General features: G+C 41.9%; 1 protein-coding gene across 1 annotated transcript in view; it reads right to left on the reverse strand.

Moving 5' to 3' along the window:
• The window catches only part of chst8 (carbohydrate (N-acetylgalactosamine 4-0) sulfotransferase 8), a 183,885-nt gene extending 170,956 nt beyond the window's left edge, over positions 1-12,929 (reverse strand). The window contains exon 1 of the mRNA XM_085766314.1: positions 12,212-12,929. The gene's annotated coding sequence lies outside the window, so the exon portion shown is untranslated. The remainder of the gene's footprint in view (positions 1-12,211) is intronic.
• Between the last annotated feature and the right edge of the window lie 381 nt (positions 12,930-13,310).

Below are 13,310 nucleotides of genomic sequence, written 5' to 3' on the forward strand. Positions count from 1 at the left end.
CATATACTGCTTTCCTGTGAACGGATCATGGGAAATAAACAGTGGTGCAGTTTTCCCAGGGAAAGAAATCAGGTAAGTGTGTTCATTAGTCATATGAGGCTTCCTGCAGGGTCAAAGAGGGCAGAGACTGAGGGTAATTAAATGTGCTAAATGGAGCCCTAATTGAATGAGCGACCCACTGCCTCTGATTCTTGTTTAATCGTAAGGAGAAGTAGATAAGAAAAAAAAGGGAAATCATTTTCTTTTTTTTGGAGGGGGGTGCTGTTGAGAGGAGGAGAGGGGGGTGTTACTGTATTATGGTGATGCATGAATTGATCACTTAGAAATAAACATTAAATAACAATCAAAGTAGCTGCGTTCATATTGCCTCAATTACAGAGGAATCTTAGGGATTGAATGATTAACATTTTGAAAGGTGCTGTACCTCAGTATGTGATTATGATAAAGTACTTTCATCACATGAGATCAATATTGAATATTATATGCAAAATTGATATTTTACTCTAACTGCTGTATGTCAGTTTCAGTTCAGATCCCTGGCTCAGCTCACCTGCTGATTTATTGGCTTGATACATTATTATCTTGAAAGGCTGCAATTTGTATTTGATCGAAGGACTTAAAGCAGAAGTAAGCGATCCGGTCGTTTTGGCTAATGCTGCGTTCCAGGCAGGCTTTTGAAACCGTAAATTACAGCTTCATGTCACAACTTATGATTTTGTAGCGTTCCAGGCAACCCACTCGTGTTTTTCCGACCTGTTTTACCTGTGAAAGTCACTATAACGGCCACTCGCAACTACAACTTCCGACCCGTGAACTCGTACCATATCGAACTGGTATGACTTCACAGGTCGGAAAAACACGAGTTACGGGCTGCCTTGAACGCACCATAACAGTCCTCGTCCCTACGTCACCACATTCACGCGCATCCCTTGGCTGCACACACAGCCCTGCATGCCGTTCTCTCTCCTCATTGGATAAAAACTGTAGGATACGAGAAAAGTTTTCTCCTCGGCTCAGAGCAGAGCAGAGTGACTGACAGACCCGTGTTTCGGTCCAAACACTATATGTAAGTGATTGCTGTCGGAAGATATAACTATTTAAGACTTATCGCTTACTTCTGCTTTAAGGCCACACATACATTTACCGTGATATACAGTATAAATCTCTATACACACATATGTATATTGAAAATAGCTTTTGGTTTGTATAGTGCAGTTAATGTATTCACATTAATATTGTTGTCATTGCTGCATGGCGATTACTACAAAAGCAGTGGGAGGTATGTGCTGATTGTATCACAGAATATAACGTTTTTCAAGCCATTGTGCCTGGCTGAACAACATTGTAGGTGGTGGATGAAAGGACTTAATGCATTCAATCACCACCTTGAAATTTCAGGAATTCTTCTTTTATTTACCTGTGAAAGTCTATGGATGTGCAGCTAACATTGTATATAAGTTACTCTAAGTTCAAAAGTTAGCACAACCTTGAACTGGACAGATGCTATTTTAAATTTTAATTCTCTAATTGGTGTTTCTCGCTGATTACTCTAGAAGGGAACATTTAACCCATTTGCACTCACCTACAGACCTTGCTGCTGCATCCAGAGAGACCTGAATCTGTTGCCAAGTCTTTACTGACAAGCTTAGGCAAATAGATGAGTGTAATTAGCTTGGACAGTAACACTCTGCCCTAAATGATCAACACCCTGGCACCTGAGCACGTGTAGTTCCAGAAGAGTTGATGTTTTTAAAGAGCCCCACAGTGGAGTGGGAAGCATATTTATGTCCTTGGTTCTGGGTTTTCCAGGCATCCTGCAGTCCTCAAACTTATGGAGCAACCAGGGAGCAATTGGCCCAGCATCAGCCACTGAGCTAGTCACCTTGTCAGCCTGAGAGAAAAGGCTGCAGGCTCCTCAGCCTGCAGTTTCTTTGGGTCCACTCCACATTATACCCAAGTTTCACAAGATACACAGATGAAACCAGTCTCCCTTCTCAACCATTTTTTTTTAGCTCCAAGATAAACGAGCATTGTCACTGCTCTGCACACAGTAAAGGTGGCAATAAGCACAGTATTTCTCAAAGACACACTGACATCACAAACCAACCTCGGAGCATCCGCATCCCCAAATAACATTCTGTTTTCATTCCCACAATTCATCAGCCTGGATCCTGAACTGAGCTGAAGGTGGCAGGGGAAAAAATTCAACTATTACCCCAACAATTTGTGCACTTGGCACACGACACTTTGCTGCCACACTCAAAATGTATAGCTGGCATGCTTCATACATCAAAATACTACAGTAACAACTATAGTACTGTATACTGTGTGGCAGGCACACGGGGGAGGCTGCTCAACAAAACCATGATGTCTGCTTGTCACAGCAGACATTGGTGTAATTAAATCTCCATTGTGCTGTCAATATTTGCTCAATGATTTAACCAATAACAATTGTTTTCAGAAAGATATCTAATGACAGTTGCAGAAAATCTCCTTGGATTTATCAGAAGTTTCCTTTAATATAATATAATATATATATTAATATAATATAATATTAGACTAACTCTGCCCATAATTATTGATCACTGTGTTTGATCTATAATGGCAGAGCCGTCAGTCCTGATGATCTCTTCTTCTGCCCTCATTAAGTGCTACAGCAGTATAACAGTGGCCACAGAAAGATAGGGTCATTCTGTTGATTGCATTTACAATGACAAACACGCATCTCATTTGATGTTCCTCTGGGCTCCCTGCCATCCATTACAAGATAGATGTGTACTGTATCAGTGTTTGCGCTTTTGTTATTGTTCAGAGATGTTCGAGTAGACATAAGGATTTTCTATTTTTCCCTCTCTTCCCCTCACGCGCTTAAACACACCGACTTTTTCCTCGTCTGTTCCTTCCTCTCCCTCCTGCCTGCCTCTCGTATAATATCACGGAGACTTTCACTTTCTCTCCTTACTCTGAATCTTCTCCATGCTGCCTCCCTCTAATCCTGCCATGGAAGTGACTCACATTACAGCATTCTTCAGTTTAATGCACTTTAATAGCATTAATATCTGCTTTTGCCTCTTCAGCGGCAATAAACACCCCTTACATCTTAAAAAGCCGCTTAAGAGCAATTGACATGGCTAGAGTACCAAAACAGAAACGTACCTCCAGTGAAAAGCAGAATATCTCATTGTAAGAGTAATCTGTTTTTTTTTAATACATTGGCACCCACCCTGCACAGCGTGGCACATGCTGTACTGTAAACAGACACTGGAGGAACTTAGACAAGGAACAGCCAGCTCCCTGTAGTCCTTCCTACTCACTCTGACTGTGTGGAGGAGGCCTGCAGATAGGGGAAGAACACAACTCTCTGCCACCTTCTGTGCCACCCATGATGCTGCTGCAGTGACAGTCAAGGTCAGCTCAGGAATGACAGAGGGCTCTTGTGCGGAGATAAGACTCTCACGAACCACCGTGCCGCTTCTCGATGGAAAGAGAATCCTGCCCGTGAATTATTCAGTGGGTCTCCCCTACCCTAAATAACAGCCGGCAAGCATTGTTTGACATCCCAAATGAATAATTAAGGAATGACCTTTTGTTCCCATTAGAGGTGATAGGTTGATAGCGCCATACTTTGTGGCTGTGGCTTTTAGACGAACTGAAGGTGCCGTGTAGAGGAACAAGGATTTTTCAGTGTTAAAATCGGCCAAACTGTTATGCATAAGCAGTGATGCTAAGAAAAGACACACAAACGTCCCTGTGGGATGCATTGATATACAAAGACGTCGATGCAGTTTCTGTTGATTGTTCCTAAAGCGCAGCCTGAAGCCAATCCTCGTCACGACTTCTATGTTCTTATGAGAATTGTACTGTGGTTTGTATCTGATACATCAGAGGCTTTTCGATTATGCCAGTCAAGAGCTTGTAGTCAGCTCTGTGAATCAGAAATGATGTATTAACACAAAGCCAATCCCAACTCAACTGGCTCGGTCCGGCTTGGTGGCGTTCCAGTGAATTATGGTCCATTTCCCAGTCTTGTATTTCAACGAGGTAATGAATCACAGAACCTTGTGTGGCACCAAATCTATACAGTGTGTCCAAAATGTAAAACTTCATGACAATAATGATGAATGACACTTTCCATTCATGTTATATATAATATATATATATATATATATATACTGTATATATATTATTGTGTGGTCATTAAGATTTAGGCAGGACCTGTTTGGGGAGGATATTATTTTGAAATTTTCTTTTTGACAACAAATACAACAAATGAGAATAACCAACAATGAATTTATCCTATTTACAAGTATTGTCTGTGGCTGCTGTGTTTTTTCCCTTTGTATCATAGAGCTGCATTGTTGCTGCAAAAAATATTAAAAACACATCAATGATCCTTCAACAGAGACACTGAGGTTTATTTTAAATCAGTCCATACAGCCGGCCTGCTGCTGTAAAAACTCACTGATAAAAGACATGTTAGTTAACTCATAGCAGGATTTACCTTTAATACTGTACAAGGTTGCCCATAAAGTTGGAATAATTTTGTTTTCAGACACATTCCTCTTTTTTATTCCTATTATAAAAGGTTAATTGCGGATTCATTTCCACAGTGAGATTGGTCAATAAAGTTTTGAGAAGATATACACTTTATCTATCATTCAAGAATAAATCACATTGTCATAATCATTTCATGAGAAGAGGTAAAAATTATTCCAACTTTAAGGACAACCGTGTGTATAGGATATTTTATAGATGTGTGCTCATGCTGAAGTACACCTAACAAACTTTATTGGGCAGCTTTATGAAATGTGGTTTGGTTATGTCCTATTTTATGGATTGGATATTCTTAAGAGTTACTATAGAGATATTTCACTCCACTGTGTGCAGCTTTAACCACCTGTACGTTGGATTAGTGCTCACCTAAGAGTCTGCAGCATCACCTGCCTGAGCGGCTGCCTGTGATTCTCCTGAGGATGTCTTTTACAAACATGCTAATCAAGTGGACGTCCAAATAACATCCATGTCATAATTAACCATAACTTCTACTAATAATATATGAGCTCAAGGTTGCAAGTGGCGATGTCAATGATGATTAAAGTTTTAGCTTAGTTCGATAAGCTCTATAAACAAAAGATTCTTGTTTGCTCTGCTGGTTCCACTTTAAAAAGGCCTGACGTCCTGTATCTTTCATATTCTTGGGTACCTGAAGTTACAGTAATTAGAATGATTAGCTCACCTTACCCAAAAACTAATTAATTTGTTGATGTTTGTCGAACTGAGCAAACAAATACATTTTAAGTTCAATTAAGTTTTATTCATTCAGACTGTAAGTACCAATCACTTCAAATTTGATGTTTATTCATCTCACAGATGTTGCTGCTGCTGCTGCCGCTGCTGCTGGCTGATTATGTGTGGCACAGCCTGAGGGTAGTGAGATCATCAGGTCAAGTATTCCCCACATCTCCTCCTTTCACTTTCCATTAGGTTTACTCAATTTCTTTATTATTATATTCTTTCACACTCTAGTCCACCTCAGTGTCTGAAAATAGTGCCCCACACCACCTGCACTATGTTCATGTTAGAGTAATGTTACTTACTTCAGTGTCTAGATGTTTTGTGAAGTGATTTTCTAGCCTTTACTTCAGTGCATCATGAATACATTTAAATATGTACTTTTTTATATCAAATACTTTTGTTTTCTCCATCATCAGCATTTATTCCTGCCTTATAGGTATTTGTCAAGTTTTTTTGCAGTTAACCTCCATCAGCATATCTTAAAGCTTCATTTGGTAACAATTAGCCTATTCAGTCATATTTGCTGGAACTGTCACTATATTCTGATAATATTACATGAAATGGGTAATTTAGGACCAAATCCAACTCCTCTGGCTGCACCCACAGCCTGTAATCATATTTGCCATAATCCATCGCACCTGGTGCTGTTCCACCAGTCAAGTAGAGGGGGCAGGAGTAGCAGCCAATCACAGCTCGCTAGCTTGTCGCACTGGCGGCATGAAAGTTTTACATGAAAAATGTAAAACTGTTGGTGCACTGTTTACACAGCGAAAACAACAAGAAGACTGTTGATGTTACAGTTAGCTAACTTCGCTGTGTCTTTCATGCTGAGAGACAAGTCTCAGACTTTACTTTAAGTTTCCTCAACTTACCAACTGTAGGGCTTTAATGGTTTAAAATCACGTGATTAGATAAAAAAAAAAAAAAATTTAAATCCAACACTAGTAGTGACCCTTCGTGCGTCATCAGTGCATCCTGTACAAGTTGCCTTTTTTGCTGGTGGGACTGTAACATAATAACTATAATAATAACTTTATTCATACAGCATAGCAAAACAAGGTTACAAATTTTTTGCAACATTTCAGTTTTTGTTGTAAAAACTCCCGACATTTTGGTAATGGCCTACATTAAACTACATAACGTTGCATCTTCCTTCTATCTGTCTGTCTGTCTGAAACACCTCAGAGGTTGCCATGATGATTTTACCCACTTTTTACTGAGTGAGAAATTGTACCTCTCAAAATCAGACTTACAACTTAAATATCCTAACTGTTATTACATAGAGTTACCCATGAAGTTATGCGTGTGTGTGCCTGTTTGTATTTCACAGAGAGTGCATATAAGGGGTCAGTAATATCAGTGAAATTGTTCATTAACTGCTGAGATATCAGACGTGTCCCTAATTAATTAAGTGGTCTCAGCTGTCTCTCTGACCTGAAGCTCAGAGGTTGTTACGGCAACTTGAGGGGTTACACAACAATAGACAGACCCCAGACAGAGGCAGCTGAGAAAGGGGGTGATTTTCTACCTCAGCAACAGTCTCACATTTGGGGTGATTGTGACAAAATGGTATCTCGTATTTTTTAGAGTAAATAATGGAGGTCAAAACGGAGCCCTGTAGCGCTAGTGTTGCACTAGACTAGTTATAAATTTGGACCCTACATACACCTGGGAGGAAGGTTTTCCAGAATATACCGTGGCATGTCTATATTAATCAATAAGTTAATAGAACCATGAAGGGCAGGTCTCTCTCTTGCTCTGGACAACAACAGAACTGTGTTGGCTGTTTCCTTACAAGTCCTCAGTTTTCTGTCTGTTCACAGCAACAAGGGATAACTACTATTAGTATGACTCGGTGGTGGCTGGTGATGAAATTGGGCTAACAAATACAGCAGTAAAAGTAACATCCTATCTGATTGACACAAAAGTAAAGGAACTACACAGTGCGCATTAAAAGGATATTCCGGCATAAATTTAACCCATGGTCCAACGCACCATGATACCGAGTTATTATCATTTCCCTATGGCCAGTCTGTCCCGATGTTCGTAAATCACTCAAACAACTTACTGAACCAGCGAGGCGTCAGGCGTCAGACGTCACGAGTGACGTCACTCGCACTAAGCAAGCCTCAATACGCGCTTCATAAAAGACTTCCTGGATTTCTCGACACACACTCCGAAGCCTCGGCACAGTACCGCCCATCACTACTTTTTGCTGCAAAATATGACTGAAGTGTTGACACTCCCCCATGAGAGGACGACATAAGGAGCTAATAAAAAAAAGTAACCATAGTATTAATTGGTCAAAGGTACTGTTATCTGTTAAAGGTTAAACGGTTAATCATGTGCATCCCTATCTGCAGCCTTTGCAAAACGGAGATGGCATACCACAGTGTTTCTGTAAATTAATAATCGTCAACCAAAACATAATCGCTAGATTAGTTGAAAAATTGATCGTTTGACTAATCAACTAATCGAAAAAATAGTCGATAGATTAATCAGGAGAAAAATAATCGTGTAGGAAAGCCCTAAATGACACCTGTCAAGTCATTTACCCAGTGTCACCTCACTGCTGATTGGTCAGAACTGATCGGCCTGTGGGCTGAATGAAGTTAGCCCAAATGATCAGCAGATGATGAGGTGTAAATAATACCATCAATCATTTACACTCGTGAAATTAATAAGAGCAGATTTGATGTGCTCCAGCTGCATAAAATTAGCCCATTTAGAGATATCCTGTGTTTTTCTTGTAACTATTTGGTGTTGCTGCCACTCTAACTTATAACCATCTTTTGTATGTTATTTAGACAATAACTTTCTCATATTTATTGTATAATGCAGAGAGGGCTTGCTAGCCCATTTATACCAGCTGTCACTGGTATGACTATTATGAAAGGTGAACTCAGTGTTAAAACAGAGTGGCAGCACCGCAGGAACAACGTGGACACAACTCGCAACTCGTTGCTGCTTGTTAAATCACTGGTCAAGTCAGCTGTTAAGGACAAAAGAAGCCTCAGGCCACCAAGAAAGGACCTGTTGCTCCCATCAAGCAGTCCACCACTGTGAAAACAAACCTATGTTGTTGTGTGGTTCTTTTGTTTTATATTGAATATGCCAGGAAGAGATCACTGTGTAAGACATCTCCCTTTTGTGGGTTTAACTTTTGAGATTTCTCATGCACAACTTTTTAGTAAGATGAACTACTGCTGCTTCTGTGCTGGATTGGACTGAGTGTGTAAATTGTCTCAGCGAGTCACACCAGTCTTCTCCAGAAAAGGTTTGCACTGAGGTGGGACTTCTGATCCATTCACAGTGTGAGGAAGAAAACCAGAGCTGCAGTATGCCTGCAGTGACACACTCAGGAGAGAGCCACTCTGAGGCGAGCACAGATTCCTAGTTTAAAGCAAGAGCGAGAGAGAGAGAGAGAGAGAGAGAGAGAGAGAGAGATTGGGTGCTGGAGACAGACCATATTTATAGCCAGGGATAGGAATAATTCATTGCGATCAAAGTGCAGATCATGCTTCGTTCCATCACAGAGCAGATGTGGCGGAATGAAAAGAGCGCACTCTCTCCGTCTGCTCTCCAGCGGCTTCCTAAATGGAAACACTGGAGCAAAGTTATCTTGTCGTCATGTGCACTGCTTTGGTTCTCAGGTGGCTTCACTTTAGAAGAAGAGCGCAGCCCCTCCAAAGTGTAACATGCAAAAGACAAGGAGGAGAAAAAAAAAGAAAAAGAGAAAAGCCTCCCACACAGAGCGCGTCTTCTCAATCAGAGCGAGGAGTGAATATCAGATTCTGATCTCACAGCAGGAGCTCATGTGCCTGAAACCATGCACTGTAACGCGCAAACGCAACAACTGCTGTACGTCACATGGCCCCTGAACAAGCATGTGAATAAACCACATCACAGAGCCAGAGGTCAGAGCTGACTGACACCTGAAATACTATTTAGCCTTTGAAGGTAGAATCCATTTATCTTCTCTTCTACATGTAATTTCCCATGTCTAATATTATCAGTGAATGCAACTATGAGTATTGAGACCACACACATGCACACATATAAATGCCTGCAACCCACCATACTACTTTCTTGTTTTTCTTTTTCTCTTACAACTCACGCACTCACTTTCCCAGACACACACACACACACACACACACTTCGTTTTACTTCCTTCTTTTTGTTTTTGGCCCCTCCTGCCTTTTCTCTCCTAGTAATGCTTTTTTTTTTTTCTGCAGTCACACACAAACACACAGATACACACATGCCTGCCTCCTTCTTCCAGTTTCATTTTCTCTCCCTCCCACACACAGATACACACACACACACATGCGCCTGTTTCTTTCTCTCTTTCATTTTCTGCATCTCCAACCCTTTCTGCCTCCCTGTCACTCCTTCAATACACACACACACACACAAATGCACAACCACACAGATATACAAGCTCCTTCATCTTCTCTTTTATTTCTTCTCCCTCCCACACTTTTCCTATCACTACCTCCATGTACACAGACACACACACACACACACACACACACATACACAGAGGCACTTGTTTCATTCGCTCTCATTTTCTCTTACCCCCCCTTCCTCTCCCAATCACTCCTTCAGCACGCACACACCCTCATACATCCCTCTTTCTATCTGTCTTTTCCCGTTTCTCTCCTCTTGTCTCCCTAAACACAAGCACACACACTTACACACTACCGGCAGTCCAGCTTCCCTTACTCCCAGCTGGGCTTGGACAGCTCTCTTCCTCTGGCCTCTCTGGGCCATCTGGAGTGCAATGTCCCCGCTCCGCTGGTCCCCTGCCAGCCGCTGAGCCTCCCAGGATGAACACAGCATCTTCGAGCACAATTTGTACGCGTCAAAGCTCTGCTGTGTGTCCAGTGACCCAGCTGAGTGAAGTCATTGAGTCTCGCATTTCCCACCTCAAAGGAGCCTCATTCTGCTTTGATGACACCTGCGCTCTCCCATCTCACTGGATGGAGGACGGCGCAGTAATTGATTAAAGCCGCTGAGCAACCTTACTAGTAATTGCAGCTCTGTTTATGATCTTATGGAGGGTTTGTCTTTGCATGCGGAGTGAATATCAAAACAGGTCAAGTAGCTCCACAAGGGCTTCAGGTAAAACAAAATGCACCTGTCTTCTGCCTAAATTACAAAGTCTGGTAAGATTAAGGGGGTAATGAATGCAACACTTGTGTTATGGACACTGACACTGTGTCAATATAAACATTCCTCCAGAAATAATGCCATGACCTAAAACACAATACTACACCACCTGACCTATAGTTTTATAATCTTTTAACATATAGTGTAAAGGGCTGGTGGATTTCAGTCACTACAGTAATATGCACACTTGTCTCCTGCAGCTTTAAGCTCTGTGCGAAGTCACCCACAAGCCCACAGGTCGTCTTCTGATTTCTCTTGAGTTTGGAGCTCGCTGACTTACGTAATGATACAAAATAACAAATGAAAAAGAGTAGAGGGAAAAAGTGCTTTTAAAATGAAGTAATTCCTGAGGCACCAAGTGGTGCAGGAGGTTACAGTAAGCAGGTGCCCCACGTGTTGAGGCTAAATTCCTCACTGCAGGCGGCTCCGGTCGAATCCCGCATCGGCGGCCCTTTCCTGTCATTCCCTCTCTCTCTGCTTCCCCATTTCCTGTCTCTCTCAACTGGACTATCTAATAATGGCATGAAAAAGCCACAAAAAAAAAAAATTAAGTAATTCCTTCAAATTACAGTAATGGCAACTTAAATCATTCAGCCACAAGTTTCTCACCTCAAAGGGGCCTTGTTCTGCTTTGATGACACCCACGCTCGCTCTCAGCTCGACATGGTAACTGATTAAAGCCAGTAAGTCACAGTTCTTGCAATTACAACACTGTTTAAGAGCATTTAGGCTTTAAACTTTCTTCACTGGCCACCAATCTGAGGACAAGAAAACAAGCCGGAAATGTGGCTTCTCATTGAATAGTCAGTTGATTAAATTTGTTTTTATTTTTTTGTTGTTTTTTTATTTTGCCATGGCAGCTTTTATTCTGATTTCTTTGGACAGCAATCTGGGAGTGTCACGACTTTTAAAGTCACTACAAAGCTTAAGGTTGTGTTCAAGATGCTAGAGCAAAATCATTTACGCTATAAAAGTGGCATAACCCAAAACACATGCCCGGGGCCAGTTAGCGTGCAGCGGCTATTTTTATAGTCTAGTAAACACACCAATCCTATGCGACACCCAAGCAACAGCACACTCAAACTCTGCCCTGATATTTTCTACATTTGGATTTTATTTCAATCTACAGCTTTGCCAGGCTAGAGAAAATAAATAAAAAGCCACTAAACTGTGGAATTGATCATTTCCACACCATCACTTCAAACAGCACCTGCAAAGAGGACCTGCCCATGTCATGTCTTGGAAAAAAAAAAATTGCAACAACAATCAGTTTATACTCTGCCATTATACTCTTGAATTTGCAATAATAACATAATTTTCCTCAACTGATGAACAATGTCTTAATTTAAAGTAGATAAAATAAACCCTCTCCACTGCAAACTTTGCTGGGAGACAACAGCTGACTGGAAACCACAGGTAATTTGCAACAAAGGAACACTTGATAATGTCAAGCAGTGAAATCAACAGGCACCTCCTGACATCTGTGGGTCAACTCTCCTACATCATCACAGCATGTCAAGCCAACTCCAGATTGACTGGCAGTGCAACTTTGTAGCTACACTCAGCCTGTTCAAATCTGTAAAATGAATCACATGCAAACACCCCGAGGACAGAAGATAAAGGAAGCAGACAGAGTGGACGCTGGCGGGCTTTAGAGGATGTAACACAATATCACAGAGACATGACTGAAAACGGCTTATCTGCAGTTTACTGTGCGTGCATGTAGCAGGCTATTTGCACTTACCTTAGCGGGGCTCCCCAAATACCATGAAGCTCAGGAGCAGGTGGAGAAGTGCAGAGCGTCTTCCTCCTCTTCACTAGTTGATCTGCCAAGTCTCTCTCTCTCTCTCTCTCTCTCTCTCTCTCTCTCTTTGTGTGTGTGTGTGTTTCAGCACCACCGCCTCTTTGGGGAAATGATGCAAGTTTACGGTTGTCGCTGTGCACGCATCGGGCTGTGCAGATTGAAGAACACGTCTCCTCCTTCAAGTTTGATGCCACCTCGGTGATGCTCTGGCTGGAGCAAACATGACTCGCCGTGCAGTGATGCTTTTTAGAGAAGAGTGCGGCCAATCACATCGCATCTCGCTTCTTCTTTTTTGTACTCTCACATCTTTGCGCATCCCCGCAGAGTCTCTAAGGACCGGTGCCTGTCTGCCTCCGGGCGGGCTCGGCAGCGGTGTTTCTTACTTTTAAGACTGGCTTCTCCTGCCGCTGGAGCGCATTTTCATTTGCAGTGCTCTCTTTGTTGTCTTCCAGGCGATGCCGATACTGATAAAAAGATGGGCGATATGAATTTCATCCCGCGCGTCGACCTGGTTACACGGGAGCGGAGCCGTGCATGGGAGCCAGGAGCAGGAGGAGTGTCTCTTAACGGTCTGAGTTCATTAAAGACTCCTCTAATATGGATGAGCTCCGCGTCTTTCCGATATTAAACCCCGTTTTTTTTCTACTTACCTAATAGCAGGGTCGTGGCACGCTGCAAGTGCATAGGCTACTACTGTAAGAAGTGCGCTACTACATGCAAGTGGGCTAGAGGCGACACAGAGTTTAAACAAGATGCTTTCTGCCTCTCCCACAGATGTGAGGTCTGTCCGGTCAATGAAGTCCAACGTCATTAATTATGAATTACGTTATTAATTATGATTTAGAAAGATGTGCCACTGCTGCATCTGGGGGTGTTTCTGGATGTCTCTGTATGTCTGAGATATTTTAACCAATTGTGCACTACGTCTCAATTCAGGTCAGAATCAATGTCTCCAAATTGTTTCTTATGCATCCATGCATGCATGATATGTGGGTTAGGAAGTTAAAGTTGAAGTACTGTAAGTCTCCAAACATGTGTG

The sequence above is a fragment of the Trachurus japonicus genome, chromosome 3 (genome assembly GCF_045865225.1).
Source record: "Trachurus japonicus isolate A0001 chromosome 3, Traja_1.0".
NCBI lineage: Eukaryota > Metazoa > Chordata > Actinopteri > Carangiformes > Carangidae > Trachurus > Trachurus japonicus.